Source organism: Schistocerca nitens, chromosome 2 (assembly GCF_023898315.1).
Source record: "Schistocerca nitens isolate TAMUIC-IGC-003100 chromosome 2, iqSchNite1.1, whole genome shotgun sequence".
Taxonomy (NCBI): domain Eukaryota; kingdom Metazoa; phylum Arthropoda; class Insecta; order Orthoptera; family Acrididae; genus Schistocerca; species Schistocerca nitens.
This window is the reverse complement of record NC_064615.1, coordinates 87,942,210-87,959,838: the sequence shown is the minus strand read 5'-3', so window position 1 is coordinate 87,959,838 and position 17,629 is coordinate 87,942,210.

Sequence of the window (17,629 nt, the reverse complement as noted above, 5' to 3'; positions counted from 1 at the left end):
GAAATAATATCGGCAGCAATTGAGAGATTTATACCAAATAAATTAACAAACGACGGAGCTGATCCTCCTTGGTACACAAACCGGTTTAGAACAGTGTTGCAGAAACAACGAAACAAACATGCCAAATTTAAACAGACGCAAAATCTCCAATATTAGGTATCTTTTACAGAAGCTCGATATTTAGCGGGGACTTCAATGCGAGATGCTTATAACAGTTTCCACAACGAAAATTTGTATCGAAACCTGGCAGAAAATCCAAAGAGATTCTGGTCGTATGTGAAGTATGTTAGCGGCAATAAACAATCAATGCCCTTTCAGCGCGATAGCAATGGAGATACTATCGAAGACAGTGCTGCCAAAGCAGAGTTACTACACACAGCCTTCCGAAATGCCTTCACAAAAGAAGTTGAAGTAAATATTCCAGTATTCGAATCAAGTACATCTGCCAACATGAGTAACGTAGAAGTAAATATCCTCGTAGTAGTGAGGCAACTTATATCACTTAATAAAAGCAAGTCTTCTGATCCAGACTGTGTACCAGTTAGGTTCCTTTCGGAGTATGCTGATGCAGTAGCTCCATACTTAATAATCACATACAATTGTTCGATCGACGAAAGATCTGTGCCGAAAGAGTAGAAAGTTGCACAGGTCACACCAATATTCAAGAAATGTAGTAGGAGTAATCCAATAAATTAGAGGCCAATATCGTTAACGTAGATATGCAACATGATTTTGGAACATATATTGTGTTCGAACATTATGAATTAACTCGAAGAAAACGGTCTATTGACACACAGTCAACATGGGTTTAGAAAAAATCGTTCCTGTGAAACACAACTAGCTCTTTATTCACATGAAGTGTTGAGTGGTATTGACAAGGGATTTCAGATACAAGCGGCTCGTAGTGAAATTGCGTGCTTATGGAAAATCGTCTTAGTTATGCGACTGGATTTGTGACTTCCTGTCAGAGAGATCACAGTTCATAGTAATTGACGGAAAGTCATCGAGTAAAACAGAAGTGATTTCTGACGTTCCCCAAGGTAGAGTTATAGGCTCTTTGCTGTTCCTTATCTATATAAACGATTTGGGAGACAATTTGAGCAGCCGTCTTCGGCTGCTTGCAGATGACGCTGTCGTTTATCGAGTAATAAAGTCATCAGAAGATCAAAACAAACTGCAAAACGATTTAGAAAAATTATCTGAATGGTGCGAAAAGTGGCAGTTGACCCTAAATAAAGAAAAGTGTGAGGTCATCCACATGAGTGCTAAAAGGAACTCGTTAAACTTCGGTTACACGCTAAATCAGTTTAATCTAAAAGCCGTAAATTCAACTAAATACCTAGGTATTACAATTACGAACAATTTAAATTGTAAGGAATACATAGAAAATGTTGTGGGGAATGCTAACCAAAGACTGCATTTTATTGGCAGGACACTTACAAAATGTAACAGACCTACTAAGGAGACTGCCTACACTACGCTCGTCCGTCCTCTTTTAGAATACTGCTGCGCGATGTGGGATCCTTACCAGATAGAAGTGACGGAGTACATCGAAAAAGTTCAAAGAAAGGGAGCACTTTTTGTATTATCGCGAAATATGGGAGAGAGTGTCACAGAAATGATACAGGATTTGGGCTGGATATCATTAAAATAAAGGCGTTTTTCGTTGCGACGCAATCTTCTCACGAAATTCCTATCACCAACTTTCTCCCCCGAAGGCGAAAATATTGTGTTCATTCTTTCAGCGCTCTATACGAGATTGGAATAATAGAGAACTGTCAAGGTTGTTCGATAAACCCTCTGCCAGGCACTTAAATATGATTTGCAGAGTATCCATGTAGATGTAGCTCTAGATGTAGATGTATGTTTTTTCTACTAAAATGAAAATTAGAGGTACAATTAGGTACAATTAGTGGGTTTCACTGCCCTATACCTTATACCGTCTGGACTACGTGTACTTTAAATAATGGAAAGGGCGTCACAGTTTCTGCCGCAATGATGTAATGCCGTCATGTGGGTCGCCTGCACTATCGAGAAATCTGTTGTAGGCAATCCATGCTCTGCCGATAATAACGGAAACATTGATGCCATTGCCACCCCTTAAAGTCTACATGCTTTAGAAGGTGTGAGGTTTAGGACAATAAAAACAAGTCTACCGTCACTCATTGTGCGTCTAGTTTTCATTTTAAAAAATAATTTTTGCGTTGAAAGTGATGTTTGCTTACAGTTATTGACTGTGCATTCCTGCCCATTGTGTGAGCCCCTGGCATAGGTGCATCCCTGACCAATTGCATTTTTCGCATTTTGTTTCGTTTGAGACATATACTAGGTGGCAAGATTGGGTGCGTCACCCTGTACACAATTTAAAGCATTTTACATAATTTAAAACACTTTTGATTTAAGAGACGTGCAGTGAAAAATAACTTGTCTTCTTGAAGATGAAATATTTCCAAAATCTTTTGGTACGCAGGAATGACAAGAAATATTTCTACAGATCTAATAGGTAACTGATCATGAGGACGTAACAGTCAACAAAAATCGTACTTTTTATTGCAAATCCCATTTTCAATCTACCGAAGCTACAGATCATACTCTGTAATTACTTTTGTTTCCTATGCCTTATTGAACCACGCTTCACACTTTTACAGTGGGGTGTTTGACATAGGGACAAATGTAGAAGTACTGCTGGTGGAAAATATTACTATACACCTTCTTAAAGTGCTATATGTTCTTGACGACTTTCGAGGATTTATATACTTTCTTAACATGCAGAATCAAATCAAGATACGCTTTCGTGAACTTTGACCTCAAAGACCGTCTCTGAGATAGTTCGGTAATGATGTTGTGTGATCGATTTTCTTCATGTGAAGTTGTAACGGCTCCATGTGAGCTGCTACATGGCTTGTTACAAGAGTCACATGCTCAAAACACACCTGGATGCCCTTCCGACACTCAGGGAATTTTAATCCAGAATTATGCTATATTATCACTCTTAGTATAGTCTGCAAATGTGCATGCGGGCCGTCTGCTGACGTATGCGTGGGCTATAAATGTGGAGATGCAGTTTAGTCAACCATTGTATCAAGTAGAGAGCGACTGCACTGGACCAGAGAGACGTAAGTTCCCCTCGCTTTAGCAGACCCCGTTAGGTTGGCAAGTGGCCGCTGTGCAGACTCTCTGAGCCCTTCCGGCCACCGTGTGTGGACCCCGGACGAAATGGTTCAAATGGCTCTGAGCACTATGGGACTTAACTTCTGAGGTCATCAGTCCCCTAGAACTTAGAACTACTTAAACCTAACTAACCTAAGGACATCACACACATCCATGCCCGAGGCAGGATTCGAACCTGCGACCGTAGCGGTCGCGCGGTTCCAGACTGTAGCGCTTAGAACCGCTCGGCCACCCCGGCCGGCCGGACCCCGGACGAGGGGAGACGGTTAGGCATTCCCTGCTGAGACTCTGGTGAGTACAGACGCTCTACGAGATGGTTCCTATAGTCGTCTTAGTTAGGACAGATAGGCAGGTTGCATAAAATTGCTATTTTGTTTGGTATCACTGATGACGGGCCAGCATTCCGTATAACCGTACCATTAAGTAAAGTGAGTGATCCAGGAGCTGTTTTCATGATTCTATTAAATAAAATGTTGCTATATAAAATTCTCTGTCTCACAGTAACGTCTTATTTCCGTTACCATTACAGTCAAATTATTCAAACTTTCAACTTAAAAGTTAACCAATAGTCAGAAATTTTGTAGTGATATTTGCTCGTGCAAACGGTCTAGGCGTCTTTCAAAAAAGATACAGGTACCATTTTCAAGTTGAGGATGCCTGCCAAGGGTTTGCGGAAAGGAAGTATCATGCAATGTGTAAAAGACATCTGCTAATATTGCTGTTCCTTCAATACATGCTTTACGCCTCCGTCTAAAAAAAAAAAAAAAAAAAAAAAAAAAAACTGGCAGAAAATACTTTTGCAAATTGTCTTGTTTCCAGTTAAATCTTCGCATACCTCTCCATATTTCCTTGTGAATTTCGTGAGGAGACGTAACATGCAAACTTCCATCTGAGAACCTCTCAGAATATGCTGTTCCACTGAAGCGCTGCTATTTTTCAGTAGGAGAAAGTCCTCGAGGAAAACTGAAATTAATTCCACAAAAAAAAAAAGTATTCGGTGGATTCCAAAGTTCACGAAAGAGGCAGGAGGGGGGAATGTTATTCCGAATGGAAATTTGATCTCCGGTAACCTCTGTGGTCTGGCCGTTCGCCGGAAATTCAATCTTGCCCGCCTGCAGATTAGGAAAGTTGTCGGCAACAGTCTGCAACACGGCGGTGACGCTCCATGCGGCGAAACGGTGCCCGGCTCGCCGGGGATATTAAATTCGGCCGAGGAGCGGCGCCGGAGTGTGAAGCACACCGCGACGCGACTGTCGATACAGGCGCAGCGGCGGACAGCGCGGAGAACGGCCCGCACAAAGGCCCGTGATTAACATCTGCCGGCGCCCTGGGGGGCGGGGCCGGGCGGCGCCTTTTGTAGTCGTGACGTGGCGCCCCGGCCGGCTACTTTGTTCACTCGCCGCGACAGCCGACACAGAGACGTCGTCGCAGCTATTCAGTCACGTGTCCGAAAGCGGTGCGCCGTGTCGCTGCGCGCAAAATGAGAGCGCTTTCTTCGAGGCATCTAAAAATCTTTCTCCTGATGTTCCATTGCGATATTATCGCACTCGGCAGTTTACGGCAAACGTTTTCTTACTATTCCTTCCCTGTCGTCGTATAGCATAATAAACATTTGTGTCGGACTTCAGAAAAGCAATGTCGCATATCTGAACCCTTTAATAATGATTCACACATCAATTCTTTCTTTCTGTGGTATGAATAGGACAGTGCTCCAATGTTTTAAATCAGGGCATCCCAACCTTTTCAGCTCGTGGACCCCTTCTTTAGTCGAAAATCCATGGCGGACCCCTAGTCAGTCAAGAGCACAATAACTTTAAATTTCAGCTTCTTAATGCAAGTTCCATGTTCCCATGCCCCCCCCCCCCCCTTCCCCCAAAGTATCAATAGTCTTTGGTTTAGAGACGAATGAAAACAACTTTCAAAGATTGACTTATGAAATAGGTAGTGCATTGACAAAGCAAGTTTAACATTTAACGATGCCCGGGGCCGCATACGTGCCAGCGAGCGCTGTGATTGGTCGACAAAGCTCGCTCCGCGCATGCGTAAAAGGTATCAGCGCATCTGCCGCCGTGAGCCGGCGCACAAACGACCCCCGTATTGTTGCGAAACAGTCGATCAGAGAAGCCGCATTCTCCGGCACTAAACTGTGTATGCGTTCTCACTTAGGAACCGCAAAGGCTGCTTGGGAATGCGACCTGAAGTAAAAGTACACGTTTTTCACACGAAAAAAATAGTGATGAATTTGATTTTCACGTTTTTATTCAATAATTTTACTCATTAATTTACACTATTTGGTGAAGTGTGGCCGCGGACCCCCTAGAAAGAGCCGGCGGACCCCTAAGGGGTCCGCGGACCACATGTTGGGAAGCCCTGGTTTAAATCATACCTAACTGGAAGAGTGCAGAAAGTTGAAATAAGCAGTTCACATAATATGCAAAAAACTGGTAATTTCTCAAACTGGGGAACAATCAAAAATGAGGTGACGCAACGTTCGGTCTTGGGTCCTCTGCTGCTCTTAATATACGGAGTGTTACAAAATGGCACGGCCAAACTTTTCAGGAAACATTCCTCACACACAAAGAAAGAAAATATGTTATGTGGACATGTGTCAGGAAACGCTTAATTTCCATGTTAGAGCTCATTTTAGTTTCGTCCACCTACGCTCAATGGAGCACGTTATCATGACTTCATACGGGATACTCTACCTGTGCTGCTAGAACATGTGCCTTTACAACTACGACACAACATGTGGTTCATGCACGATGGAGCTCCTGCACATTTCAGTCAAAGTGTTCGTACGCTTCTCAACAACAGATTCGGTGACCGCTGGATTGGTAGAGGCGGACCAATTCCATGGCCTCCACGCTCTCCTGACCACAACCCTCTTGACTTTCATTTATGGCGGCATTTGAAAGCTCTTGTCTACGCAACCCCGGTACTAAATGTAGAGACTCTTCGTGCTCGTATTGTGGACGGCTGTGATACAATACGCCATTCTCCAGGGCTGCATCAGCGCATCAGGGATTCCATGCGACGGAGGGTGGATGCATGTATCCTCGCTAACGGAGGACATTTTGAACATTTCCTGTAACAAAGTGTTTGAAGCCACGCTGGTACGTTCTGTCGCTGTGTGTTTCCATTCCATGATTACTTCTCTTCAAATCACATTGATCATGGAATAGAAACAACCAGCAACAGAACGTACCAGCGTCACTTCAAACACTTTGTTACAGGAAATATTCAAAATGTCCTCCGTTAGCGAGGATACATGCATCCACCCTCTGTCGCATGGAATCCCTGACGCGCTGATGCAGCCCTGGGCAATGGCGTATGGTATCACAGCCGTCCACTATACGAGCACGAAGAGTCTCTACATTGGGTACCGGGGTTGCGTAGACAAGAGCCTTCAAATGCCGCCATAAATGAAAGTCAAGAGGGTTGAGGTCAGGAGAGCGTGGAGGCCATGCAATTGGTTCGCCTCTACCAATCCATCGGTGTACAGAATCTGTTGTTGAGAAGCGTACGAACACTTCGACTGGAATGTGCAGGAGCTCCATCGTGCATGAACCACGTGTTGTGTCGTACTTGTAAAGGTACATGTTCTAGCAGCACAGGTAGAGTATCCCGTATGAAATCATGATAACGTGCTCCATTGAGCGTAGGTGGAAAAGGACATGTGACCCAATCAAGACATCACCAACAATGCCTGCCCAAACAATGAGTCGCATGTCAACACAAGCACCGAAGTCAACATTACCTTCCTTCAGTTTGGCAAACTAGCGGTGAATCGAGGAAGTACAGTACATACTGACGAACCTAAAACGAGCCCTAACATGGAAATTAAGCGTTTCCGGACACATGTCCACATAACATCTTTTCTTTGTGTGTGAGGAATATTTCCTGAAAGTTTGGCCGTACCTTTTTGTAACACCCTGTATATTAATGACTTGCCATTCTATATTCACGAAGATGCAAAACTAGTACATTTTGCCGATGATACAAGTATAGCTATCACACCCAAGAGACAAGAATTAACTGCTGAAGTTGTAAACAATGTTTTTCAGAAAAACAAAAAGTGGTTCTCTGCAAATAGGCTCTCATTAAACTTTGACAAAACATACTATATACAGTTCCACACAGTAAATGGAATGACACCATTGATAAATATAGACTTTGATCGGAAATCGGTAGCTAAGGTAGAATACTCAAAATTTCTATGTGTATGCATTGATGAGGGGTTGAAGTTGAACTGGAAAAAACACACTGAGGATCTGCTGAAACGTTTGAGTTCAGCTACTTATGCTATTAGGGTCATTGCGAATTTTGGCGATTTACATCTGAGTAAATTAGTTTACGATGCCTATTTTCATTCTCTGCTTTCCTATGGCATCATATTCTCGGGTAACTCATCATTGAGTAAAAGAGTGTTCATTGCACAAAAGCGTGTAATAAGAATAATTGCTGGAGCTCATCCAAGATCATCCTGCAGACACTTATTTAAATAGCTAGATACCTTCACTGTAGCCTCACAATATATATATATATATATATATATATATATATATATATATATATATATATATATATATATATATTCACTTATGAAATTTGTTATTAACAATCCGAACAAATTCAAAAGTAATAGCAGTGTACATGGCTACAACACTAGGAGAAAGGATGATCTTCACTACTCAAGGTTAAATCTAACTTTGGCTCAGAAGGGGGTAAATTATGCTGCCACGAAAGTCTATGGTCACTTACGTAATAGCATCAAAAGTCTGACAGATAGCCATATAGCATTTAAAAGTAAATTAAAAGAATTTCTTAATAGCAAATCCTTTTATGAATTTTTGGATATAATAAGTTGGTAATTTCCCTACCCCCTTCCAAAAAAAAAAAAAAAAAATTAAAAATATTAAGTGTCATGTAATATTTTGTGTAATGTAATATCTTGTATAGACACCTTTTATTAACCTGACACGTTCCACATCATTGCGAAGCGTCGTACTCATGATCTGTGGAACAAGTGCTAATCTAATCTAATCTAATCTTTCGCTTACGCCATAGTCCCGCAGCAATCGCAGGGTCGGCGTGGTCACAGCGGATTTGGCAATGTTAGTTTTACGGATGGCCGGATGCCTTTCCTACCGTCACTCCGTACCCCCCAGGACGGAGTCAGCGTACCCCAACTGCCTGCGTCTAGTGTAAATCGTGAAATAGTGCGGACGTTTTGCATATATCTGCGACGCGTCTAACTGAGGCGGAATGTGGGGAACAGCCCGGTATTCACCTAGCAGGATGTGGAAAATCGCCTAAAAACCACATTCAGGCCGGCCGGCACATCGGCTTTCGTCGTTAATCCGGTGGGCATATTCGACCCGGGGACGGCGCGTCTACCCGAGTCCAGGAAGCAGCGCGTTAGCGCTCTCGGCTACCCAGGCAGGTAATGATTCACACATCATCTTATTTGCTAATTCTGTATCAAACAACGCTCTTATAAAATCCTAAAGCAATTCGCCATTATAACTTCCCACACCTTTCCTGCAACATCTTCGTTCAACCCCCATCACCATCAGTAAGCTGGTCTTGCTTTTTTTCTTTTTCATTTTTTTTTTGTCGTAAATCTTATGGCTGGTTTGATGCAGCCCGCCACGAATTCCTCTCCCGTGTCAACCTCTTCATGTCAGAGTAGCACTTGCAACCTACGTCATCAATTATTTGCTGGATCTATTCCTATCTCTATCTTTCTCTAGAATTTTTACCTTCAACGGCTCCATCTAATGCCGTAACAGATGTCCTATCATCTTATTCCTCCTTCTAGTCAATGTTTTCCGTACACTCCTTTCCTCTCCGACCCCGTGCAGAACTTTCTCGTTTCTTACCTTATTAATCCACCAAATTTTCAACATTCTTCTGCAGCACCACATCTCAAATGGTTTGATTCTCACCTGTTCCGGGTTTTCCACACTCAATCTTTGACTACCGTAGAATGCTGTGCTCCAAATGCACATTCTCAGAAATTTCTTCTTCAAATTAAGGCCTAAGTTTGATATTAGTAGACTTCTCTTGGCCAGGAATGGTCTTCTATCCGGCGCTAGTCTGCTTTTCATGTCTTCCTTGCTCCATCCGTCATGGTTCACTTTGCTGCCAGAATTTCTTAATTTCAACTTCATAATCACAAATCCAGATTACTCGCTGTTCTCATTTCTTCCACTTGTCGTTAATTTCGTCTTTCTTCGATTTACTCTTAGTCCATATTCTGCATTCATTACGCTGTTCATTCCATTCAGCATATCCTGTAATTTTTCTTCACTTTCTCTGAGGATAGCAACGTCATCAGCGAATCGTATGATTGATATCCGTTCAACTTGAATTTTAATTCCACTCTTGAACCTTTCTTTTCTTTCCATCATTGCTTCTTCAATGTATGGACGGAACAGTAGGGGAGAATGCCTACATTCCTGATCTATACCCTTTTTAATCCGAGCAAATTGTTCTTAGTGTTTCCTTCTTATTGTACCCTCCTAACTCTTGTGCATATTGTATATTATCCGTCTTTCCCTGTAGCTTCCCCAAATTTCTATCCCAATTTCGAACATCTTGCGAAAGTTGTCGAACGCTTTTTCCGTATCGACAAATCCTGTGAACGCGTCTTCATTTTTCTTAGTCTTGCTTCCATTATCAACCTCAACATCAGAATAGCCTCTCTGGTCCCTTTACCTTCCCTAAGTTCAAGATGATCGTCATCTAACACATCCTCAGTTTCCTTTTCCATTCTTTCATACGTTCTTCTTTTTGGTATCTTAGATGCATGAGCTGTTAAGCTGATTTTACGTTAATTATCACACTTGTGGGCTATTGTAGTCTTCGGAACTGTGTTGATGATGCTCCTATCATTCCACAAAAAAGCGAATATATCCTTGTCAGGGTTGCGGACGTAAAACAAGGGAAGTAGCTTTTCAACTTACGTGGCAGTTTCAGAGACATTTAAATCTAAACATCTTGACATATTCGCTTTTTTTTATTTGTTAGTATTAGTACCCAAGCCGTCTAGTGTGGTGCATGGTGACAAGTAAAGTAACATTAAACATGGCGTCGTGTGACCTGTCATGTTTACCATGGCTAGCGGAAAAAAAACCGCGAATTTGTTGAGTTGTTTTGATTTAAATGTCTTTGAAGCTCCCAGAGAAGTCGAAATGCTAGCTCTTTTATATGCCCAATCCTGCCCAGGCTTATTCACCTTTTTTGTGCTACGATGCCCATTTTTCATTCTGGTTCCCACCTTTTACTCTATCATAAATTTGATATTAGGCACCCATAGCTTGCCAACCGATGTAGAGTTTTGTTGACTCGTGCCTCGACTGCTCCGGTATAGATATTTTTATTGACTTTCGAACCATCTGGCTTATATCGCAACACCGCATAAAGCTTTCCCAAAACAACCGGAGACCCTTAATTACACGCATTTGTCTACCGTCTTAAAGAATTTGAACTGATTCGCACAAGTTTGAAACATGGAAGTAGTGCAAGTTAAAAAACTCAAAGTGTCTCTTACTGGTGAAATCCGAATAAAGTTAGATTTTTGAAAGCCAGATTTGAATTTTATCGTAATAATGAATTTTTTAAACCTTTTCGCGCATTCAGTAAATGTAAGAACGAGATTTACGTGCTATATTCAGCTCGACTTTAAACCATCGTATCTCGATAATGGATAAATATTATTGGAAGACAGCATTCCCGTTTTGACTTTTATCTATTCATCTACTTTCGTGCAAAGTTTGAACCGTTTCGTACAAGTTTTCGCGCTTCATATACTTCCCAGAAGAAAGTGTGTTTTACACTTAAAATCCAAACGAAATAGTATTTTCTAAACCGTTAAACGTTATCTTAGACCAAGGTCCAATACACAGGTGGACCTTGCTCCATTTCGAAGTTATTTAGAGGTAACTGTTTTTGCACGTAAAATCCGAATGGCGATCATACAAATGGTGTCATTATTTGAGCATAACTCTCATCCCAATTAAAATCGTATCGCACAATTTGCCTGGGTGCCAGCTGCGATTCGTCTTTCAAACCTTCCTTAATGTAATATAACATAGCTGCAGCAAGACAGATGTTGTACCGGCTATACCACTGGCCGCTAGTTCCGGGTAAACAAAAAATTCTTTACCTCCTGTTCCTAGCCGAAATAAGAACCGAGCAGGAACACGTAAAATGCCCTGTGAGATCTTTTTCAACATCCCTCTATTTAGCTCATTTTTGTTGTGAAAAGATATGACATTAGCAAAAGTGAACTGCATACCATTTCTATTACACTTAAAGAACGTGAAGTATACACTACATTATTTGTTATCAACCAGATGTGATGACAGTCTCTTTTGCTCCGAACAAACAGAAATATGTTACCCCCCTTAGCTCTCTTCTTCACTAATCAATGATGTCGTCGTCAAAAGTAAAGATGCCTAAAGTTATAACGACATGCAATGCCAAAAGTGCGGCCTTGACACCATGGTCTGGTAGCTGTGACGGTACAGCTCGATCAGAAAGTCAAGGCGCTGGCCATTGCTGGTTTTCTTCAACATGATCGTGTAAGTGTAATTAAGGCATATATAATTTGGATGCTGCTGGCTATCAATAAAAGATGAGACGTCGGACTTTCATGATAAATTTGATTAATTTGGGAAATCAACTAGCAGGGGTAAAGATGTCAATAAAGATGTCAATGAATTCATTAGCAGCATCGGAAGGGCAGCGAAACCACCAGCTAAGGAGAGGAGATGTGTAGAGAAGAAAGACAGAAAAAATCACATTACATGTTATAAGTGCACCAAAGCTATATGCTCGGAACATTCTGATATTGTCTTTAGACCTTGGGAAAATTTGCAATAAGAACGAAAACTACCAGCAAAAGCATAAAAATTGCGTTTCTTATAATGTTCACTTTGTTGTTGTGGTCTTCAGTCCTGAGACTGGTTAGATGCAGCTCTCCATGCTACCCTATCCTGTGCAAGCTTCTTCATCTCCCAGTACCTACTGCAACCTACAACCTTCTGAATCTGTTTAGTGTATTCATCTCTTGGTCTCCCTCTACGATTTTTACACTCCACGCTGCCCTCCAGTACTAAATTGGTGATCCCTTGATGCCTCAGAACATGTCCTGCCAACCGATCCCTTCTTCTAGTCAAGTTGTGCCACAAACTTCTCTTCTCCCAAATCCTACTCAATACCTCCACATTAGTTATACGATCTACCCATCTAATTTTCAGCATTCTTCTGTAGCACCACATTTCGAAAGCTTCTGTTCTCTTCTTGTCCAAACTAGTTATCGTCCATGTTTCACTTCCATACATGGCTACGCTCCCTACAAATACTTTCAGAAACGACTTCCTGACACTTAAATCAATACTCGATGTTAACAAACGTCTCAAAAATGATATCGACAGGAAGTGCAAAATGGTTAAGCAGGGATGGCTAGAAAACAAATGTAAGGATGTAGAGGCTTGTCTCACTAGGGGTAAGATAGATACTGCCTACAGGAAAATTAAAGAGACCTTTGGAGAGAAGAGATCCACTTGTATGAATATCAGGAGCTCAGATGGCAACCCAGTTCTAAGCAAAGAAGGAAAGGCAGAAAGGTGGAAGGAGTATATAGAGGGTTTATACAAGGGCGATGTACTTGAGGACAATATTATGGAAATGGAAGAGGATGTAGATGAAGACGAAATGGGAGATAAGATACTGCGTGAAGAGTTTGACAGAGCACTGAAAGACCTGAGCCAAAACAAGGCCCCGGGAGTAGACAATATTCCATTATAACTACTGATGGCCTTGGGAGAGCCAGTCATGACAAAACTCTACCATCTGGTGAGCAAGATGTATGAGACAGGCGAAATACCCTCAGACTTCAAGAAGAATATAATAATTCCAATCCCAAAGAAAGCAGGTGTTGACAGATGTGAAAATTACCGAACTATCAGTTTAATAAGTCACAGCTGCAAAATACTAACGCGAATTCCTTATAGACGAATGGAAAAACTGGTAGAAGCGGACCTCGGGGAAGATCAGTTTGGATTCCGTAGAAATGTTGGAACACGTGAGGCAATACTAACCTTACGACTTATCTTAGAAGAAAGATTAAGAAAAGGCAAACCTACGTTTCTAGCATTTGTAGATTAGAGAAAGCTTTTGACAATGTTAACTTGAATACTCTCTTTCAAATTCTGAAGGTGCCAGGGGTAAAATACAGGAAGCGAAAGGCTATTTACAATTTGTACAGAAACCAGATGGCAGTTATAAGAGTCGAGGGGCATGAAAGGGAAGCAGTGGTTGGGAAAGGAGTGAGACAGGGTTGCAGCCTCTCCCCGATGTTATTCAATCTGTATATTGAGCAAGCAGTAAAGGAAACAAAAGAAAAATTCGGAGTAGGTATTAAAATTCATGGAGAAAGAATTAAAACTTTGAGGTTCGCCGATGACATTGTAATTCTGTCAGAGACAGCGAAGGACTTGGAAGAGCAGTTGAACGGACTGGACAGTGTCTTGAAAGGAGGATATAAGATAAACATCAACAAAAGCAAAACGAGGATAATGGAATGTAGTCAAATTAAATCGGGTGATGCTGAGGGAATTAGATTAGGAAATGAGACACTTAAAGTAGTAAAGGAGTTTTGATATTTGGGGAGCAAAATAACTGATGATGGTCGAAGTAGAGAGGATATAAAATGTAGACTGGCAATGGCAAGGAAAGCGTTTCTGAAGAAGAGAAATTTGTTAACATCAAGTATTGATTTAAGTGTAAGGAAGTCGTTTCTGAAAGTATTTGTATGGAGTGTAGCCATGTATGGAAGTGAAACATGGACGATAACTAGTTTGGACAAGAAGAGAATAGAAGGTTTCGAAATGTGGTGCTACAGAAGAATGCTAGAGGTAAGGTGGGTAGATCACGTAACTAATGAGGAGGTATTGAATAGGATTGGGGAGAAGAGAAATTTGTGGCACAACTTGGCTAGAAGAAGGAATCGGTTGGTAGGACATGTTCTGAGGCATCAAGGGATCACCAGTTTAGTATTGGAGGGCAGCGTGGAGGGTAAAAATCGTAGAGGGAGACCAAGAGATCAATACACTAAGCAGATTCAGAAGGATGTAGGTTGCAGTAGGTACTGGGAGATGAAGAAGCTTGCACAGGATAGAGTAGCATAGAGAGCTGCATCAAACCAGTCTCAGGACTGAAGACCACAACAACAACAACAAATTTCTCTTCTTCAGAAACGCTTTCCTTGCCATTGCCAGTCTACATTTTATATCCTCTCTACTTCGACCATCATCAGTTATTTTGCTCCCCAAGGCAAAACTCCTTTACTACTTTAAGTGTCGCATTTCCTAATCTAATTCCCTCAGCATCACCCGACTGAATTCGACTACATTCCATTTTCCTCGTTTTGCTTTTGTTGATGTTCATCTTATACCCTCCTTTCATGACACTGTCCATTCCGTTCAACTGCTCTTCCAAGTCCTTTTCTGTCTCTGACAGAATTACAATGTCATCGGCGAACCTCAAAGTTTTTATTTCTTCCCCATGGATTTTAATACCTACTCCGAATTTTTCTTTTGTTTCCTTCACTGCTTGCTCAATATACAGATTGAATAAAATCGGGGAAAGGCTACAACCCCGTCTCACTCCCTTCCCAACTACTGCTTCCCTTTCGTGCCCCTCTACTCTTATAACTGGCATCTGGTTTCTGTATTAATGGTAAATAGCCTTTCACTCTCTGTATTTTACCCCTGCCACCTTTACTTTAAATAAATAAAATTATTTTAAAAGTATTTATATCTCAAAAGTCGTTCACATCTTAAGTAATCAAAATAGTGTCAGTTTATGTCAGTTTATGTCAGTTTAAACAACATGGGGGTGAGAGGCCCGACTGGTAGGCAACGCTATATAGATTTTATGGTAAGCAAGGGGTTAAGTAGACATCCTCCAAATGCAACAAGAATCAGAATCAATAATGTTTGGCGTAGGGTATTAATAACAGCATACGAAATGAAACAACTGCGGTCGCGAAGTTGCACTGTGATGTCGTGATGTTAGTATAAAAAGCAGATAGCACTAGAGAATGGAATACGTTGCATCTGCGTTTGGATTTGGAAGCAAATATGTCATTCGTACCTGAAGTCAAGTCTTCAGAGTGCAGCTTGATGTTATTGAAATACTGTAAAATTGACATTGACCTTACTCTCCCTATGGATGATGTCGCTGTCACGCTCGGTCTCACCACATCAGTCTGTAGGTTGAGGCTGAAGTGGCCGCACAACGGTGACCTGCGCCTTCGCTAAGTCTGAGTCATCCCAAAATCTTTCTAAGTCCCTCAGTTAAGCTGCTCCGAGATGGACACTGCTGGCGTCACAGGCCATTGGAGGAGAGGCCGGACAGTGAAGTCTCCTGGCCACGAAGAAGTCGAAGAGTGAAATTCCCAAAATTGAATGAATTAGATTGATTATTCTGCGTTTTGCGTTCTTTACTTTGTTCGAATTGGCTAGGTCTCGGATATTACGAGCGTTGATCAGTCTTCTTTTTCTGTGGTCACTGAAGTGGGGCCTCACCTGCACAGCCGAGGTTCTCTCTCTGTAACCTCCAGTTTATTTACACTACCCAGTCCTGAACATTTTGGTTTTGTGAACCTCCCTTTTGGTGTCGTCCCATGCTTAGAAAGGGGTCCAAAACTAGCAGTCCATGTTGTGGATGTTACCTGTGGCGTCTGGTACGTCCGAAAGAGACACAGCGTTTTCTGAACGTTGTTAAAGCAGTATTTCGCCTCTTTCGATTTTCTAGTCGCTGCTGGAGGGCGTATGCCATGGCAGATCGTATCTACGCTGCCTCTGGGGTTCCCGGTACCTAGCTGCGTCAACCAAAACGTAAAGTCCGATCAAGCGAATGGCACTGACTGGGGCCTGTCCAGTGCACTCATACGGGAATTCACCCGGGAATGATCCCTCTGTCTGGCCACAGAACCATGCTGCTCGCCCAAGGGTTGATAGTTCTTCCCAGAGTTCTTCCAAAGGGGCTTCATACTTATATATTCCAAGAAAACCTAACAAAAATGTAAATCAAAATAATTAACTACCGACAATCATTGGTACTAATGTGCATTTCACTTCGTGGTACTGATTAATTATTCTGATCTAATGGGTCTTTATATTCTTTTTGTTAGTTGCGGGACAGGTATTGTAAATAGTGGTGACTTAACAAATAATTTGCTATGAAACACTTGAGCCTGAACCAGCGTTGCACTCTGTTGTCAGATGTATCATAGATCACCGCCTGTTCTGCTTCACAGAGCGGACAAGCCTTCAGTCTCCATGAACTGTAATGAGCCACAGTCGTTCAACACGTTGTGGACTACTCGGCGTTTGTCATCCTTCAACCAGTTGGCGTAGATGTTCATGACAGCAGCAGGTGAACAGCCAATCGTAATTGACAGTTTGTGAGCTGCTCATTCTTAGTTGAAGTGACGTATGTTAGGATATTTCCACATTTGGAGCCCCTATTGTAGCTACAGTGACTCAGCAGTCTTTGCATATGCAGGACGTTTCCATAACAGCATGCAAAACTGTAACAGTACATAGTGAATTCTCCGCTGAAAAAATTTGAGGTAGGGTACAGGGGTCGGAGAAGCCAGCTTAAGGAGATTTGCAAGTAAACGTGTCTACCGCTCTGTCTAGTATTACTGTTAACCAGCTTATTTACAACTAACATGCGTACAAGCTTACACCAACTGTACTGTTTCATTACAGGTACATTCTTTATTTCCTGCAAGAAAAATAGGAGGACAAGCCTGTTCACTAGGTAGTCATTGTGCAGTAGGGCGTCTACATTGTCACCTGCACTCGATTTTCGATCAAAACGTTCTACATTAGTTGTTGGAGAACGTACCCTTGGCTCTTCGTGAGAGAATGCGTACACAACATGAAGACGCACCGCCTCACGTCATTGTTGATGTCCGCAACCATCTCAATGTTGTATTTCCTGGTCGCTGGACTGGAACGGGAGGTCCTATTCCATGGCCTGCGAGGTCACCTGACCTGTATCCCCTTGTTTATTTCCTATGGGGATATCGAAAGTACTTATGTATGAGACCCCAGTCGATACTGAGATGGCATTAGTTGCCAGAATTGTAGCTACCTGCGATGTGATGCGAAACATAACAGGGATATTTGCGAGGGTGCGTCAGAAACTTGTTCGCCAATGTCATGAGTTTGATGACCATCAGTCTCAAAACAGTTTGTAAGATACAGTACAAATGGTACGTTCATTGTGTCAATGAGGATATTTGCAGTTAACTGTAATTAATGTAAATAAAAAATACACTATGTTTTTATTTCTACTATCTCCTTAAACTGGCTTCTCAGACACACAGGTTCCCTACCTCAAATTGTTCAGTGGAGGATCCTCTATGTCCTGT